General features: G+C 40.1%; 1 pseudogene; it reads right to left on the bottom strand.

Annotated features, from left to right (window-relative positions):
- Positions 1-7,322: 7,322 nt before the first annotated feature.
- LOC119879207 lies at positions 7,323-18,567 on the bottom strand (annotated as a pseudogene).
- Positions 18,568-19,539: the final 972 nt, after the last annotated feature.

Genomic DNA, 19,539 nt, shown 5'->3' with positions numbered 1-19,539 from the left:
CAACCTACTATTGACCTTTTGACCATACATCGGAAAAAGATCATCTGCTTCCTGCAGTGCGGTGACCTTGGGTAACTGTGAAACCCCAGAGAACAAAACCAGAGACAAGAGGGGAATACTGTCATATTTACTCTCTGAATGTAAAGTGCACACTACTCAAGTGAATATTTAATGAAGTCAGCCAGAATGGAGACCTTTATAAAACTAAAATGACTTGCAGTTGAAAGCAAACCAGATTAGCTTTAAAACAGTAGCAAAAAAAAGAAACCTCTTTAACTTTTGGTTTTGCTATGTTGGAGTGTAGAATTTGAAATAAATGCAAGATAGAACTCAAAAGACAAGAACAAGGGTATAGTATAAAAATTCCTTTACTAATTTTTTTCGTATATATAAGAACGCTAGCTCTTACTCTAAACAATTGCCATTCAAGTAAAATTAATGGCAGAAGACTATATAATACTGAAGAATATTCTTTCAAACTATAGTGTACCAATAAATAAGTTGGTCATAAAACTATAGATCTCGCTTGGTTGTATGTTTACAAATCTTTGAAGGTCTCTTTTAAGTTTTTCCTTTCTGAAGGCAGTGCATCCGTTCTTTCTGCATTATACTTATATGACTCTAAAGTTATCCTACTGTCCCTTGAAAATTACTAAGGAAAGGGGGATGGGGTTGGGACAATGTTTTGCAAAATTATTTAATTCCTGTTGAAGATCTTTAAGTCAGGCAAGAGGGAAGGTTATAGGAATATCAGATTTTATTGATCTACCGATACCTGAAATGAAACTCAAGTAGTTTTGAGTCAAGATAATATAGGGGCATGGTTATTTTTATGAAGTTTGTGGAGCATACTATTGGGAAGACTCTTTCAGCAATCCATGCAGAATGTAGATCAGAGCGATGAGAAAAAGGGTGCCTGGGTAGTTCAGTTGTTTAGGCATCTGCCTTCGGCTTGGGTCGTGATCCCAGGGCCCTGGGATCGAGCCCCACATTGAGCCTGCTTCTCCTTCCTCCTCTCTCTCTGCCTTTCTCTCTCTCTCTCTCTCTCTCTCTGTCATGACTAAATAAACTATTTTTAAAAAGAGAGTTGAGAAAAATCAGGGACATTGTTGGGTTGTGATATGTTGGCAAGGTAGCTGTACTCTGACTCATCACAAACCTACATGAACATCTATACTATACCAAGAGATTCAGTAAATAATAAAATGTGATGATTTTCCTCAAGAAGCTGAGTCCTTTGGGTAAGAAATAGTTTGTATATAGTAGGGTTGTACTGTAATTAGAATAGAGGTCTAAACAAGGTGTTGTTACAACTCTAAGGATTGGAGAATGTGTTCTTTAGAAGGTAGATAATTTTTTTTTTAAAAAAGAAGAAGGTAGATAATTTCTCAGCAGGAATTTCTTAAATTTTTTTGTTTTTGTTACAAGAATTATCTATTGAAAGTTTTGACAGGGATTACCAGTTGTAAACCTGTCTCTGAATAGATAAAGACTATTACCAATCTACATGGTTTAAGAACTTTATCTAGGGATTGCCTGGGTAGCTCAGCAGCAGTTTAGAGCCTGCCTTCGGCATAGGGCATGATCCTGGAGTCCTGGGATCGAGTCCCCATCGGGCTTCCTGCATGGAGCCTGCTTCCCCTTCTGCCTGTGTCCCTGCCTCTCTCTCTGTATGTCTCTCATGAATAAATAAATAAATGAAATCTTATCAAAAAAGAACTTTATCCATATAACTCCTATAATCATGAAAACCAATCTAAGGAGTCACTATTACTAGCCTCATTTTATAGACTTTCTTAACAGTTTGTGTCCATTCAGGAGACAGAAACCACACTAGAAATGTGAACAAGGAAAATGTAATAAAAAGAATAACTATGTAATTTTAAAGAGTAGTTATGTACAACGAGAAACAAAAACAAAACAATAGGAAGAGAGGAATGACAGATGTGAGGAGCAACTTACTACTTCTAGTTCTGACACAGACAGTCCAAGGGAGGCATCATTTTGGATGAGAGCACCCCCCCCCCATATCCGAAAAATGAGTTTAGACTTTATTGGAGGGGTGTGTTACTGGGACCCATTGGAAGGTAGAAAAATTTGCCGGGATATTGTGACCTAGATTTGGTTAGTAGCTGGTAGGGAAAGGGAGAATTTATTCATCAGGATGCCTGTAAAACTCACTGAAGGAGGACTGTAACTGGGTTGCTTTAAATTGCTAGCAGTCACAGGGCCAAAGCAAACAAGCCAAAAAAAACAAAAAAAAAACAAAAAAAAACAAAAAAAAACAAAGAAAAGAAAAGAAAAAAAAAAAAAAAAAACAAAAAAAAAAAAAAAAAAAAAAAAAAGAAAAGAAAAGAAAGAAAAGAAAAGGAAAAAAACCAATAAGTGCACTGGAACCAAAAGGAGAAGCTTCCTACACGCTGTGTTTTGTGGTATCTGACTTGTGCTGTCTGCTAACAAAGCCAAACACTGTAGGAGCTTTTCAGAAGAGAAGTGTATCTGGTGTGCATACCACTACTTCTTTATTCATTAACTTACTGATGGACACTTAGGTTGTTTCCATGTCTTGGCTTTTATAAATACTGCTGCTGTGACAATGCGGGTGCAGGTATCTTTTTGCATTAGTGTTTTTGTTTCCTTCAGTATATTCTCAGAGGTGGAATTGCTAGATCCTAACTAGATCTTTTTTTTTTTTTTTTTTTTTTTTTTTTTTTTAGGATTCTCCATGCTGTTTTCCATATTGGATGCATGAATTTACAATCCTATCAGCAAGGATTCCCTTTCCTCTACAGCCATGCCAATAATTGTTCTCTTTTGGTAGAACCCACTCTTTTTCTTTTTTTGCTTCATGTAGGCAACCCTTTTTCTTTTTTAAAAAATTAAATTGAATTAGCCAACATGTAGTACATACTTAGCTGCAGATGCAGGGTTCGATAATTTATCAATTGCATGCATAGTAGCAATTCTAACAGGTGTGAAGGGATATTGTAGCTTTAATTTGCATTTCCCTAATGACTAGTGATGTCGAATGTCTTTTTTTTAAGATTTTATTTTTTTATTCATAAGAGACACACAGAAGCAGAGACAGAAGCAGGCTCCCTGCAGGGAGCCTAATGTGGGACTGATTCCCAAGATCCTGGGATCATGCCTGAGCCAAGGGCTGACCCTTAACCCCTGAGCCACCCAGGCATCCCTGTTGAATGTCTTTTCCCATGTGCTTGTTGACCCTTTATATATCTTCTTAGGAGAAATGTCTATGCATGTTCTTTGCCATTTCTTAATGGACTTATTTGGTTTTTGCTATTGAATTTCATGAGTTATGTTTTGTATAGTGATCCCTTAGAAGATAAATGGTTTATAAATGCTTTTTTACCAGTTTGTAGGTAGTCTTTTCACTTTGTGGATAGTTTCTGTAGAGTGCAAAAGATTTTTAGTGTAGTCATACTACATTAGTTATTTTTGACTTTGTTGCTTTTGCATGAGATGTTGTAGCAAAAAAATGATCCCTAAGACCCATGTCAAGGAAATTTGGTCCTATGTTTTATTTTTGGAATTTCGTGTCTCACACTTAAGTCTTAATCCATTTTTGGTTAATATTTATAAGTGGTGTAAGATATGGGTCCAATTTCATTCTTTTACATGTGAATATTTAGTTACCCCAGCATCATTTATTGAACAGATTGTCCTTCCTTCATACAGTATTGTTGTCTTGCCTGTCAAATATTTGTTGACTTTATGTGTTTGGGTCTATTTTTTGGGTTTCTATTCTTTCTATTGATCCCTTATCCATTTTTGTGCCAGTACCATAATGTTTTGGTAACTAGAACTTTATAGTATGGCTGGAAATCAGGAAGACTGATGCCTCCTGCTTTGTTCTTTTTTCTCGGATTTCTTTGCCTATTTGAGATCTCTTTTGGTTCCATATAAATTTTAGGAGCGGTTTCCTTCGGGGAAAAAAAGCCATTGGAATCTTGATAGGGATTTCATTGACTCTATGGATGGCTTTTGGTAGTATTGACATTTTAATAGTATTAATTTTTTAATCCCAGTTTGTGTCTTCCTGGATTGCTTTTATCAATGCCTTCTAGTTTTCAGGGTAGATATCTTTCACTTTCTCAGTTAAACTTATTCCTAAGTATGTTACTGTTTTTGATGCAATTGCAAAATGGGATAAGTTTCTTTTCAGAAAATCTGCTGTTGCTATGTAGAAATTCTTTTAAATTTTGTATGCTGATTTTGTGTCCTGTAACTTTATTGCATTTGTTGGTTGGTGTAACAGGCTTTTGGTTGAGTTTTTAGGATTTTCTTTATATAAAAACAAATCATCTTCAAACAGAGACCATACATTAAAAAAAAAATTCTGATGGCATTTATTTAGTTAGCTAGTTACTGATTGCTCTAGCTAGGACTTTTATTTCTATATTGCATAGGAATGATGAGAGTGGGCACCTTATCTTGTTGCTGATCTTGGAAGAAAAGCTTTCAAACTTTCACCATTGAGTATGATATCAGCTATGGGCTTGGCATATATGGCTTTTAGTATATTGAGGTATGTTACTTCCATACCTAATTTGTTAACTGTTTTTTCATAAATGTTAGATTTTGTCAAATGCTTTTTCTGTGTCTATTGAGATGATCATAGGATTCTTTTCTTTCATTCTATTAATGTGATGTATCACATTGATCGATTTCCATATTTTGAACCATCCTTTCAACCCAGGGATAAATCCCACTTGAATATGGTCAATTATCCTTTAATGATTCTTTTGATAGGCCGCTGAATTTTTTTTAAAGATTTTACTTGAGAGAGTAAGAGAGAAAGCACAAACCAAGTGAGGGGCAGAGGAGCCTGATGCAGGGCTCACTCTCAGAACCCTGAGATCATGACCTGAAGGCAGATGCTTAACTGACTGAGCCACCCAGGCCCCATAGGCTACTGAATTTTTTGTTAGTACTTTGTTGAGAATTTTTGCATCTATAATCATTAGGATATTGGCCTGTAGTTTTCTTTTCTTTCTAGTAGCATTCTTTTCTGATTTTGTTATCAGGATAATGCTAGCCTCCTAAAATGAGTTTGAGAGTGTTCCTTCATTATTAATTTTATGGAGAATTTGATAAGTATTGGTTTTAAATCTTAATTTAAATGTTTGGTAAAATTCACAGTGAATCCACCGGGTCCTGGACTTTTCTTCTTTGGGACATTTTTTTTTTTTTACTCAACATATATTTATTGAGCACTTTTTATATGCCAGGAATGAGCACTGATCAAAATGACAAAAAGTCTTTGCCCTAGGTGAGTTTATATTTAAGAAGTGGAGGGACGCCTGGATGGCTCAGCAGTTGAGCATCTGCCTTTGGCTCAGGGTGTGATCCTGGAGTCCTGGGATTGAGTCCCACATTGGGCTTCCTGCATGGAGCCTGCTTCTCTCTCTTCCTGTTTTTCTGCCTCTCTCTGTGTGTGTCTCTCATGAATAAATAAATAAAATCTTTAAAAAAATTTAAGAAGTGGAATGTAGGCTATTAAAGAAGTAAAATGTTTATAGTATGGAGAAAAACTAATCAGGTAATGATAATAGGGAGATACTCATGTGGGGAGGGAGGTTGCAGCTTTAAAAAATTATTTATTTTAAAAATTCCACTATAGTTAACATACAGTGTTATATTAGTTTCAAGCATACAATAAAGCGATTCAGGAACTCTATACATTACTTAGTGCTCATCATAATGAATGTACTCTTAATCCCCTTCACTCATTGCTCATATCTTCCCACCTACCTCCCCTCTGTCAACCACCAGTTTGTTTTCTATATTTAAAAGTCTGTTTTAGGGATCCCTGGGTGGCGCAGCAGTTGCGCCTGCCTTTGGCCCAGGGGGCGATCCTGGAGACTGGGGATCGAGTCCCACGTCGGGTTCCCGGTGCATGGAGCCTGCTTCTCCCTCTGCCTGTGTCTCTGCCTCTCTCTCTCTCTCTCTGTGACTATTATAAATAAATTTTTTTAAAAAAGTCTGTTTTAGGTATGTCTTTTTTGTTTTGTTTCTTAAATTCCACATGTGAGTGAAATCATATGGGATTTATCTTTCTCTGACTTATTTCATTTAGCATTATACCCTCTAAGATCATTCCATGTTGTTGCAAATGGCAAGATTTCTTTTTTTCTTTATGGCTGGGTAATATTCTAGTGTGTGTGTGTGTGTGTGTGTGTGTCCACCACCTCTTCTTTTTTTAAGATTTTATTTATGAGAGAGAGAGAGAGAGAGACGGGGGGGGAGCAGAGACACAGCGACACAGGCAGAGGGAGAAGCAGGCCCTATGTAGGGAGCCCGATGTGGTACTCAGTCCCGGGACCCCAGGATCATGCCCTGGGCCAAAGGTGGCGCTAAACCGCTGAGCCACCTGGGGATCCCCACAACCTCTTCTTATCCTTTCACCTATTGATGGATGCTTGAACTGCTTCAATAATTTGGCTATTAAAAATAATATTTCAGCAAACATAGGGATGCATGTATCTTTCAAATTAGTGTTTTCATATTCTTTGGGTAAATACCCAGCAGTGGAATTACTGGATCATATAGAACTTCTATATTTAATTTTGTGAGGAAATCCCAAGTTGTTTACCACAATGGATGCACTTGAGTTTGCATTCCCACCATTATTGCACAAAAAGTTCCTTTTTCTTCATATACTTGCCAACATCTGTTTCCTGTGTTGTTAATTTTAGCCATTCTGACCCATGTGAGGTAATATCTCATTGCAGTTTTGATTTGCATTTCCCTGATGGTGAGTGATGTTGAGCATCTTTTCATGTGTCTGTGGGCCATCTGCATATAATCTTTGGAGAAATGTTTGTTCATGTCTTCTGCCCATTTTTAAATTGGATTGGTTTTTTTGGCATTCAGTGTAGAAGTTCTTTATATATTTGGATATCCCTTATCAGATATGTCATTTGTTAAATATCTTCTCTCATTCAGTAGGTTGTCTTTTCTTGGTGGTTTCCTTTGATATGCACAAGTTTTTATTTTGATGTAGTTGCAATAATTTATTTTTGTTCTTATTTCTCTTGCTTTAGAGGACATATCTAGAAAAATGTTTTCTGTGGCTGATATCAGATATGTTGTCTTCTGGGATTTTTATGGTTTCAAGTCTCCCAATTAGGTCCTTAATCCATTGTGAGTTTATTTTTGTGTATGGTGTAGGTCCAACTTCATTCATTTGCTTGTAGCTGTTGGATGTGAGGGCGATCTGGCTGCGACACCTGTCACCCCATTGATCACAGGGTTGATTCGGCTGATCTGGCTGGCTAGGCGGGTGTCCCCTTCCTCTCTCACTGCTCCATGTGCGTCCCTCCCGAAGCTGCGTGCTCGGTGGAAGACGACGACCATCCCCAATAGAGGAGGACCGTTCTTCGGTCAAGGGTATACGAGTAGCTGCGCTCCCCTGGTAGAACCTCCAAACAAGCTCTCAATGTCCAGTTTCCCCAGAACCTTTAGTTAAGAGACGTTTTCCCATTGCCATATTCCTGCCTCCTTTGTTGTAGATTAATTAACCTAATAACTGCAGGCTTATTTCTGGGCCCTCTGTTCTGTTCTTGATCCATGTGCCTATTTTTGTGCCAGTACTATATGATTTTCATTACTACAGCTTTGCAATATAACTGGAATCTGGGATTGTGCTACTTCTAGTTCTGTTTTTCTTTTTCAAGATTGCTTTGGCTCTTTGGGGTTTTTTGTGGGTCCATACAAATTTTAGGATTATGTAGGTCTGTGAAAAGTGCTGTTGGTAGATGGAGATTTTATTAAATCTGTAGATTGCTTTGCGTCCTGTGGTCATTTTAACAATGTTTATTCCCCCTTGGGGCATTTTTGTTTACTTATTCAATCATCTAACTAGTAGATGGTCTAGTTGCATTTTTCTAATTTTTCCTGATTCATTCTTGGTAAGTGTACATTTCAGATAATTTTTTCATTTATTCTATGTTGTGTAGTATATTGGTATATTGTTAAGATCTTTGTATTTTCTGTAGTATCACTTGTAATGTGCTTTTTTACATTTATAATTTTATTGATTTGGGTCCTTTGCCTTTTCTTTGTTAGTGTACGTAAGGGTTTGCCTAAGGGTTTATTTATCTTTTCAAAGAACCAGCTCCCACTTTGGCTATTCCTTTCTATTGTTTTTTCTATTCTCTATTTCATTTATGTTTACTTTCATTTTTATTTCTTCTAATTTTGGACTCAGTTCCACTTTTTCTGGTTCCTTAAGGCTTAGAGACTTAGGTTACTTATTTAGGATCTTTTTTTGCTTCTTAATGTAGATGTTTATTGCTGTGAACTTCCAATTAGAATTGCTTTTATTATAGCCCACAAGTTCTGGTATGTTGTACTTTCATTTTTGTTTGTCTCAAAAAATAAAAACTAAAAAAACCTTTCCTATTTCTCCTTTAACTATCAATTGATCAAATTGGTTTTAAGGAGAGTGTTATTTAATTTGCATATGGTCATGAGTTTTCCAGCTTTCCTGTTGGGATTGATTTTTAATTTCATGCACTGTAGTCAAAAAGATATTTGGTGTAATTTCAGTCTTCCTGAGTTTGCTAAGACTTGTTTTGTGGTAAAGTTTACGGTCTGTTCTAAAAAGTATTCCCTGCCTGCTTGATAAAAATATCTGTTCTGCCATTGTTGAAGAGAATGTTCTATGTATGTGTTAGGTCTGTTTGGTCTGTAATGTTTTTTAGGTATACTGTTTCCTGATTGGTTCTCTGGATGATCTATCCATTGCATTACTGTTTGATTTCTCCTCTGAGCTTTGTCAGTTTCTGCCTTATATATATTCAGGTATTCCAACGTTATGCACAAAATATTTACAATAGTTATTATCTTATTAAAGCATGGTCATTTTCTCATTATATAATAACCTTCTTTATCTCATATCATTTTTATAATACATGTAATGTAAGTAAATTTAGTGCCAGTAATTTAGTGCCATTTGCTTGAAAGTCTTTTTTCATCGCTTTATTCTGTGTGTCTTTGAGGGTAAAGTGAGTCTTTTTTAGGCACCATAATGTGGGTATGGTTTTTAATCCATTTAGCCATTTTGTGGCTTTTAATTGAAGAAATCTGTTTACAACTAAAGTAATTATTTATAGATAAGGATTTACTATTGCCATTTTGTTCATTATTCTCTGGTTATTTTGTACACCCATTATTTCTTATTTAAACCTGTTACTTTTTTAGGGTGTGTTTTGATATCTTTTGGTATCATTGTGCTTTGAGTCCCTATCTATGTTTTATGTAATTACTAAAGGATTTTCCTAGTAATTACAATGAGGCTTACATATAATATCTTAAACTTATAACATCTCATTTTTAAACTGATACAACTTTGATTAAATTGATAACCTTTACACTTTTACTCCCTCTCCTCCTTTTTGGTTATCGCTTTTACATTGTGTAATAACAGATTAACATAGTTATTTTTAGTACATTTTTAAAACTTCAGCTAGAGTTTTAAGTGAATTAACTATCCCTGTTACCATATTGCAGAATATATGACTGTATGTTTACCCATTACCACTGAGATTTTTGCTATCTTTTTATGTTTTTGTGATAATTATTGTTCCTTTACTTAAAGAACTTCCATTAGCATCTTTTGTAAGGTAGATATAGTGATAAGGAACTCCTTTACTGGTTATTTGCTCAGGGAAGTCTTTATCCTTGCTTTGTTTCAAGGGACAGTTTAGCCAATATAGAATACTTGGTTGACAGTTATTTTCCTCCAATAGTTTGAGTATGTCATCCCATTCCTGTATTAAAATGTTTTGTTTTGATTTTTGACTAAAATGTTTTTGTGAGAAATGTGTTAATAATCTTTTGGGTGTTCCCTTGTGTGTAACTTTTTCCTGCACTGCTCTTAAAATTCTTTCTTTGTCTTTGACTTTTGGCAGTTTGACTATAATGTGTCTCAGTGTAGCCCTATTCAGGTTCATCCTATTTGAGGTCCTCTGGACCTGATGAATCTGGATGTTCATTTTTTCCCCTAGATTAGGGGACATTTCAGCCATTACTGGTCTTTCTCCCTTTCTTGTCTCCTTCAGGAAATTCCTATAATGCAAATGTCATTCCTTTTTGATTGTGATTTATAATTCCCGTAGGATTTTTCACTCTGTCATTCTTTTTTCATTTTGCTCCTCTAGATTATTTTCCATGACTTCTCTTTCAAGTTACTGATTCCCTCTTCTGCATGGTTGAGTCTACTTTTGACATTTTCTGTTGAATTTCTTCAGTTTACTTATTTTTCAAATCTAAGAATTATATTTGGATTGTTTTTTGATGGTTGCTCTTTCAAAGTTCTCATTTTTATTATTCATATTTTCCTAATTTCATTTGCTTTTCTGTGGTGTGTCTGTGTTTGTGTGTTTTGTAGTTCACTAACTTCCTAAAGGTGGTTCACTTTGAATTCTTTCTGACAGTTCCTAGATCTCCATTTATTAAGGTTTATAGCTTTTGATCTTTATGAGTTTATTTTGGTGGTGTCCTATTTACCTGATTTTTTTTTTTTTTTTGTGATCTTTGATTCCTGATGTTGGAATCTGTGCATTTAAGTAATTGGGCTCCAATTCCATACTTGACAAGTTTGCTTTGGCAGAGGACACTTCTTCCACCATTCAGCTCAGGTTTCAGTTTCTGGGCATTTGCTGGTAATTTCTTTGGGCAAATGGGGTCTGCTATTGTGGTCTTTTCTTGGATGGGGCCATGCTTCATTACTTTAAGGTCAGGGATAGGAGATGTTCCAGTGACTGAGAGAGTTGTATAGGACTGCCAGCTTGGTTCCCTCCCTAAGAAAAGCTATAGATTGGGCTTTGCAGTTGCCTGGCTTCTCTACAATTGCTTGGATTTCTCTCCTAATCTGGTTTAGGGCTTCATCGATGGTCTGGACTGGCTACTATATTCAGCAGTAGTAGATAAGACTATGAATTAGTTGCCCTTCCCTAGCACAACAGCAGATAGAACCAGGGTCTGTATAGCTCATGTTGGTGGACCCGAATCAGTGTAGTGTCTGCCACTGAGTTGCTTGGTCAGGTGAGGCCACTGGTTTTGCTCTGCAGACTGGGGAAGCCACAGGCTATGCTCTTTGTTCAAATGCCACTGTAGGTAGGGCTGTTGGATGGGCTACAGAGCTTTCCTTGTGCTTTGGTTAGATTCTCTGGTTGGATAGACTGATGGCATTCAACAATGAGCAGGGTTATGAATTAGATTCCCTGTCTGGGTGCAGTGGGAGAAGCAGTAAAGCTGCTATTGTTCTTTGTTTGTTGTTTCAACTCAGGCTGATCCATTCCCCAAGTTCCCTGACCAAACAGGGGCCGCTGTGCAACTTCAATTCTACCAGCTTCTCAGCTTGACTGCTATTGGGTCACAAAGCTTTCAGGAGTTTTTCTCCAGCCCTCCTTGTCAAATTGGACTAGAAGATTACTCTCCACAGTCGAGGAAGGGAGCTGTGATTCAGTTCCCTTCCTGGGCTTAGGCAAACTTGGCTCTATGGTCAACAGTATTCATTTGATCAGAATAAATAAGATCTATATTCTGCTAATTCCCTGGTCAGAGTATATATCCATCTTGGTTCTGATAATGAGGAAAGCCGCTGGTGGTGGTATTATTACTTGGACACTGCAAGTATGAACTTGGTCGGCCCAAGGTCGTATGCTAGTTGTTGCAAGCCTCTCTCCTATTCTTTGTCACAAGTTAGAATCCCAGTGTTTGAACCTTATAGTTTTCCAGCAATCCCTGTGTAGGCATGAGATCAGAGTAGGGGTTCAAACAAAGCAGCCACAGTGCCTGAGTTGGGGGGCTGGCTATTCCCCCCTGTGCTCTCTTTTCCCACTGGAAGAATTGGAGGCTCAGTTGAGACCTCAGGTTGGTGCTGAAATGGCCTGGATTGGGGGAGGAAGTGCAAGCCAGCGTGTGGCCCCTTCTCTTCCTATGCAGTTTGTCTTGGCCTCTGAGGTGTGGGGAGTACCTCACCATCATGTTCTAGGGTTCTTTCAATGTTGTCTTGCTCTTGAATAGTTGTTCATTTGTTTTGGGAGGGGAGTGAAGTCAGGAATATCCTATGTTGCCATCTTGGTGATGTGATTCTTCATGTTCTTTTTTTTAAATAAAAGAATATCCTTTCCCTTTAGTAATTATTATTTAATCACATTACATTTAATAAGCTAGTTGAAAAGAGGATAGGAGACCATGATTTGGCTATGGACCCACGATCATAGTGAATTGAGTTAGAAAATTAGCAAATGAGCTCCAAATTTCTAGAGTATTTATTTTTATTTCTTTGTCTGATTTTTTGGCAGAGGTAATGTTATTACTGTGGATCTGTTTTATTTATAGAATTGTTTTTTTTACCCCATTTTTATGAATCTATGTGTTAAAAATTCTGACACTTGAGTTTGAGGAAAAGACAAAGAGTTCAGGAGAATAAGAGTAGGGGTCTTTGTTTTGCAGCAAAGGGAGAGAAGCCCTGGATTTTAGGCTGAGAGTCTGGTGGTGGACTGACTGACATATCAGTTTCTCCACAGAGAACCTTAATTGCTTGACAAAACAGGCGTTTCCTATGAGGAGAAAAACACAATACCACCCTGAGGATTCCTATTCATAAACATAAATCTCCTTCAAGAATAATGGCAATCTAGAATTTCAGATATTTAATATTTTTAATGAAATTTATCCTAATTTTCTCATTTTTGTAAGCATCTGTAACCCAACTCGATTTCTCTTTCTTTTAGATGAGACTATACTTACCTCCAAAGAGTTATTAAATTTGCCATGGATTTAGGTTTTGGGTTGCTTCTAAAATATCTCCAAACTTTTTAGGAAAGAGAATACCAAACATATGTTTTAACACAATTTTGGCATGAAAAAAGAATTTTTTTCAAAAATGGGGATTTCAAAACTAGAGGTTATAGCAATTTGCAGATTATTGAGAATCTTGATTATTTAATTGAATGTTTCCTTATTTAAAATACTAAACTACAACTACTTTATTCAACCTAAGTGTATTTTATGAAGCCTATCTTCCTGCCACCTTGCCCCCCACCCATTTTTTTTCCCTTAAGGGTCACTGTGTTAAAAAAACAGTCAAAGCAACAAAATAGAAATGTTCTAGTTTGTCTGTGCTTAAAGTGCATTTTGAAATTTGCTTTTAATCCTCTCATGGTCATGAAGATACTCTTCAGAAGTTTCTATTTTTGTGAAAACATATTAGCTTTCTCAGACTAAAATACACTGAGCTTGATTTAGTCCCAGAAAATAACCCATATACTGGAAAATGAAGATTTCATACATCAAGTAGCACCAGTGGTGCATTTTCTCAAGTCTACGTTGTGTAAACAGGACATTTTTACATTATTTTGTTCTATTCTCCATGGTATAATGTAGATGAGAAAGCCAAAGTTTTCATAAACAACTCTGTACACAGTAAAGATATTTTAATATTCCCAAACAATATTTTTTGATCACTGTAATTATTTCTGCCTGCAAACTTTTGAGTCATGTGCTTTTTTTTTTTGAGATCTAAACTATTTCTCATTTTCTACTTTATCTGTTCACAGGAAACCACATAAGTCAATACTTAGCATTTGGATTCAGTAAAGGCTAAGCAAAGACAGGTGGAGCAATATAGGAAAAAGGAGTGATTATTATTTTTATGATGTTCATTTTCTTTTTTTTTAATTTTTTTTATTTATTTATGATAGTCACAGAGAGAGAGAAAGAGAGAGAGAGAGAGAGAGGGGGCAGAGACACAGGCAGATGGAGAGAAGCAGGCTCCATGCACAGGAGCCCGACGTGGGATTCGATCCCGGGTCTCCAGGACCGCGCCCTGGGCCAAAGGCAGGTGCCAAACCGCTGCGCCATCCCAGGGATCCCTGATATTCATTTTCAAGCTAAAATACTAATTGTAGCTTTTCCTCAAACTACTATATCTGCTAATATAGGAATGTTGGTTGGCATTTCTGTAGCTGAGATCTAAAAGAGAGTCTTGAATGAGTTTGTGTGTTGGTGCTTCGGAAGCCAGTTCCAGTAGTAACTGTATCATGTTTTCATTAATTCATTACCCTCTGGTAGTAATTGTTCTATTCTGCATTGAGATTTAGGAATTTCTTTCATCCCATGTATGCTTTGGGAGAAAGCCTTGAATTGCCCACCCCTTATGTTTTTTTGCTGTGAATATATTGAGCATGTGGATTTGTGTGTGTGTGTGTGTGTGTGTGCACATCTTGGTCTTCTATTTAGGGCTGTGCTTTTTCTGCATATATTGTGAAAAAAATGTTTCAAGAAAGTGTTTTTTTTTTTTGTGTGTGAGATTTGGCATTTTTAAACTTCATTATAGATTTAAAGTCTTCCTAAAATAGAAGATGGGGAATGAAGCGACTATTTTCCAGTTTATGCTCTTTTCTATAAACCTAACTGCAGAATAAACCTAAATTTGTTAATTATCGAGCATCTTATTTTTTATTAAGTGCATTATTCATAAATAAGTCCTTGTAGAAAGAAGGGTATCTAGTTGTTTTTCTTCTTAGTAAACTGGATTTTTTATGTCATCTTCATATTGTCCCTCAAGTTATAATTTAGACACTGTTTGGCAGTGAACAAACACAGTCCCTCGACAGAAGTGATTGTAAAGACTGGAATGAGAAGTTGTTGAGGTAAAAGTTTCATCGTTACTGTGACATAAAACCAAGAAATGGAGAAAAGTCCATTCCTTCCCATTTATGGAGTCACTGATCACTGACTGGGGGAAAATATATATTTTTTGTAGACAAGTAAAATCTGGTAAATAACCCATGGTATTTTGAAGAATCTTTGCTGTAGATAATTATGTTGCTGGATTAGAGAAATTCAGGTCAGTAGAAATAAATAATAAAACATAAAGTATATACTATGGAGTCAAGACAAAAAATAAAAGATTTTTCTTATTTGAAAATTCTATTGAGAATAAGATCCATATTTAATAAGAAAGTATTTTTCTATGATTATTCAAGATTAAATTTCAATAAGTTACATTATCAAGGATGTCTATGGAGAGAGTAGTTTTTTTTCCTGTGCCTTTTCTTTGAGCTCCTTTGGATTTTATTTTTCTGCAAGATCATTGTTCTTCACTCTAAAAGTTATAAATTAGAACTATAAGGGGCATTTTTTGTTTTTTGTTTTTTGCTTGTATGTCAGAACTTCTCAAGTCTTTTTCTTTTTCTCCCGTAAGTATCGCTCTGGTCCATTTTGTTTCTATTTTCATACTAGCAGTGTGTATGAAAAGTATAAGAAGAGACAATGATCCTCCCTAGTCAACACCAAGTTTCCTTAGCCGCCCATGTCTCCTTGCCTTGCAGAACTTTACCATGTAGATAGTGAAATTTACATTAGATTTTCGTAGAAAATTGCTGAACCTTACAAAAAGTCTCCTTTAGTTTAGTTTTGTTTTTTTTTTTTATCTTTTTTTTTTTTCAGTTGAGGGTAAAAGTTTCAGTGTATTGGAAAGCTGCGCGTGGCACACGCGCCCCCGTGTTCCCTCCCAGGAGCTCCCGAGGCCCCTCCCTCGGTGCCCACCCGCCTCTCCCCCACCCTGCAGAAGCCCGGACTGGAAGCCCGCAGCACCTCCACAGTCCCCCCACCCTGCAGCAAGAGGTGACCCCAGCCGCGGGGCTGAGCTGGGGGGACAGAGACATCGCCTGTTTGCAAAGCTGAAGCCTCGGTTTGCAGTACCATCTCAGAGAAACTTCCTTTCAAACAATGCTTTCTGGAGCTACAGACCAGCTTGGGCATAAGAAAGGGGCTTGCAAGAAACTTCAGATCACATTCTGACATGGTTTTCTACGGTCATCAGGTCAGCGTTTGAAGTTGCCGTCTCCAAGCAAATCAACTCAGTAAGGAAGGGAAGGCTTTATGCGGGTTCACACCTTCTCATAAAGCCTCACATACACACGAGAAGATCTTCTACGACTATTAAAGCCAAAACTGGAAGATTCCATAACACTGAGTTTATTTATCTCTTTTTAATTTTTATTTATTTATGATAGTCACAGAGAGAGAGAGAGAGAGAGAGAGGCAGGAGACACAGGCAGAGGGGAGAAGCAGGCTCCATGCACCGGGAGCCCGACGTGGGACTCGATCCCGGGGCTCCAGGAGGATAGCGCCCTGGGCCAGAGGCAGGCGCCAAACCGCTGCGCCACCCGGGATCCCTGGATTCCGTAACACTGAGTTTTAAAGAAAACCTGCAGGCGCGGGAACCAGAGCAGCAGATCAACCAGAGCAAGGGACACTGCAGAGTTCCGGCGGGTGCCGGACTTCGCTGGTTTTGTCCTGATGTGCGAGTCCAGCGCTCAGTCTGAGTCGCTGCAGTGGAGCTGGATCCGCCGGAACTGCTGCTCCCGGACGAGGAGCTGCTGCTGCTGCTGAGCCGGGCGGCCCTCCGAGGGCGCAGAGCCCGCTTTCTCCTCCTTGGCAGGCTTCTCGTTGTTGTTCAGCTGCCCCACGGACGTCCTGGCGCGCGTCTCCGACTCCTTCCTTTCCTGAGCTAACTCCTCCTTGGACTTGGCCGCCGCTTACTTCCCGCTCGTGGAGAAAGGCTCCCTTTGCTTTTCCTGTCAACAACACTTGCTCCCGCACAGTGGTGGGTTTCAGAGGCTCAAAGTCAATCTCTCTCTGCTCAGGCCTGGGTCCCTGAGCGAGGGCTCCGGACTGGATGAAGTGGACCCGCAAGCCCCGTTGTCCCCGGGCAGCCGGGTGGTCTAGGATGAGCTGGCGCCCTCGGCCTAGCCTCACGGGCAGGCCTTGCTCCTCCTCTCCGGGTCGTCGAGGCCGATGCCTGCTTGCCGCCCTGCTTCGGCTGCCTGCTGGCCTGGCTGCGCTGCCGGCCTTCTCGGCGGGAGCCCTCTTCGGTTGGGCCTGCTTGGCGGCGGGGCCCCCTTGGCCTTCTCGTCCTCAGACTTGGCCTTGTGCCTCTCCGTGTCCTCGTCTTCGTCCGCGTCCTCCTCCTTCTCCTCCTTTCCCTTCGGCTCCTTCTTCCTCTCTGGCTTGTTCCCGGGCCCAGACGAGAAGGGAGGAGAGGGAGAGGGCAAAGGAAGGAGGAGGAGAGGAAGAGAAGAAGAAGGGGGAAAGAGAGCAAGAAGAAGAAGAAGAAGAAGAAGAAGAAGAAGAAGAGCGAAGAAAGAAAGAAGAAGAAGAAAGAAAGAGAGAAGAAGAAGACGAAGACTCCTCTTTCCTCCCTCCTCCTCCTCCTCCTCCTCGAGCTCTCCTCGCTGCGCGGCTGCTCTCGGGCCCGGCCCCTGCCTCAGCACGGGGGCTGCGGGCTCAGCCGGCGCATCTTAGCAAACCGCACCTCGAAACACGGCCGCAGCTTCTGGCACGTCCACCACCTTGTGGCCTGGGGGTTGTACTGGTAACAGCTGGAGAACATGAAACGGGTTGTCAGCAGCGAAAGCCCTGCGCGTCTGGGCCACTCGAGACTGTCCGTCTTCTTGACAGTGCTGAGGTCATCGGGTGCTCCGGTGACGTCGTGGTGGTAGTCGTTGCAGCTCCAGGGCCCTCGGAGTCCACCGGCTGAGAGAAGGGCCAGGCGCAGGCCGCACGCTTCTTGCACGGCCTGTCCTCGAGGACGATGTCACAGTGCCGCGAGTGCTCGGCAGCTCGCCCTTCCGGCCCGCATGCTGAGGCCACCTCGCCGTCTCTAGACCCTTCCAGGGCGGGTGCGATGGGGCGGCCCCCCACTCTCTCGCCGAGCCCCAACTCGGCCTGCTTGGGGTTTCTGACGATGGCGGCGGCGATTCGCTCCGGCTCGCGGATGGAGTGGGCGTCTCGTGGTGGCTGCTTTCCGCTTTGCACCCTTTTCCTTGACGACAGGCGCTGTGGGAGGGACCACAGGGATGGATGATGGGCGTCGAGGGAGGGGGTGGGGCGGGCGGCGGGGGGCGCAGGAACCGACGTGATGTTTGCGGGTAATGGTTGGCAGAGGGGGGCAGCAATGACAGGCGTCTGGAGACAGTGGGGGGACGCTCTGGAAGGGGTTGCTGGGGAGACAGAGGACACGGCCACCACTTGCTGCCCACTGCACCTCCGGGTTCCTGCGCCGCGTTCCGGCCTTTGCCCTTCGGAGCAGGGGGTAATAATTCAACTTCGTCCCTGGGGCACCTGGGCCACTCTCTGCAGAAAAATTTTCTCTAAGGCTTGGGCCGTTAGCACTGTGTCATCTGTGGGCTTGTTGTAAATGTAACAATTTGTAAACATGGTGTGGAAGTCCTGCATACATTCGCCGGCGCTCCAGTAATAATTATTTTCTAGTCTCTTCTGAATAGTCCCCCATAGCCATCGGGTTGTTTATGATTTTATGGTAATCGGGCAAGTTTAGCTTGATTGCATCCACGGGCTGGGTAGAAGGGCCAGGCGAGCTGGTGATTCCAGGGCGTCTTTACCCACCACGTTCTGCGCGTACTGCAGCTGCTTGGTCTTGCGGCCAGGCTTGGCGGGGTTGGAGACCTCCCGCGGGTTCCCCGGGATCCCCGCGGGCGCGACCGTCCTGGTGGTGGACATCCTCCGCGGCTCGCTCACTGGCCGTCACAGCAGCGGCTCAGGGAGGCCCTCGCTTCCACTGCGCTCCTTTTGGAGGCCTGACATCCCCTTTGTAGGCCCAGCCAGGCAAGCACTTGGCCTCGGCGGCTCCGACGGCCGTCCCTCCGCTCCCTATATAGATTCTGGATAACAGTTCTTTATTAGATGGTTCTTTTGTAAATATTTTCTCCAACTCTGTGCTTTGTCTTCTTATTCTCTTGACATTGCTGTTTGCAGAACAGAAAATTTTAATGGAGTCCAGTGTATCAGTTATTTCTTTCATGGATTGTGCCCTGGTGTTGGATCAAAATCATAGCCATACCCAAGTCACCTGCATTTTCTCCTACATTATCTTGCAGAGGTTTTATAATTTTGCATTTTATATTTAGAACTGTGATCTGAGTTTATATTTGTGAAGGATGTGAAGTCTGTGTCTGGACTCAGTATTTTTGCATGTGGTGTCCAGTTTTACATTATCATTTGTTGAAAATACTGTCCTTTTCTTTCACTGTGTTGTCTAGTCCTTTGTCCATTGACTATATGAATCTCATTAACTTTTAAAGGATGTGATAGAATGAATTTGAATAGCTAAGTGAACGTAAATGGGAGGTTCCAAACAGAAGAAATGGACTGTGGTAAGGCATTAAAATGACGTGAGGAGGAAAGTAATCTTGATTTATTAAAGAAACTGTGATAGTTTGAGCTTATGTGCAAGAGAAGCATAGAGATTGTTGAGTATTAGCTTAACCATGGTAAGGATTATTATACTAAATAATACGAAAGCAATTTAAGGATTTTAATGCAATTGCATGAATTTTAAAGGTCTTTAAATGTTTATACTTTGGCAGTGTGTAGAATGTATTGAAGGGGAAAGTAGGGAAATAATGGTTTCAGTTGGGAGGCTTTTTAAGAGGAAAGGTAAGAGATTATCATGAACAGAAATGACATGGAAGA

The sequence above is a fragment of the Canis lupus genome, unplaced genomic scaffold (assembly GCF_011100685.1).
Source record: "Canis lupus familiaris isolate Mischka breed German Shepherd unplaced genomic scaffold, alternate assembly UU_Cfam_GSD_1.0 chrUn_S424H584, whole genome shotgun sequence".
NCBI lineage: Eukaryota > Metazoa > Chordata > Mammalia > Carnivora > Canidae > Canis > Canis lupus.
Note: the sequence above shows the minus strand (reverse complement) of the source record. Positions and strands in the feature narration are given on the sequence as shown.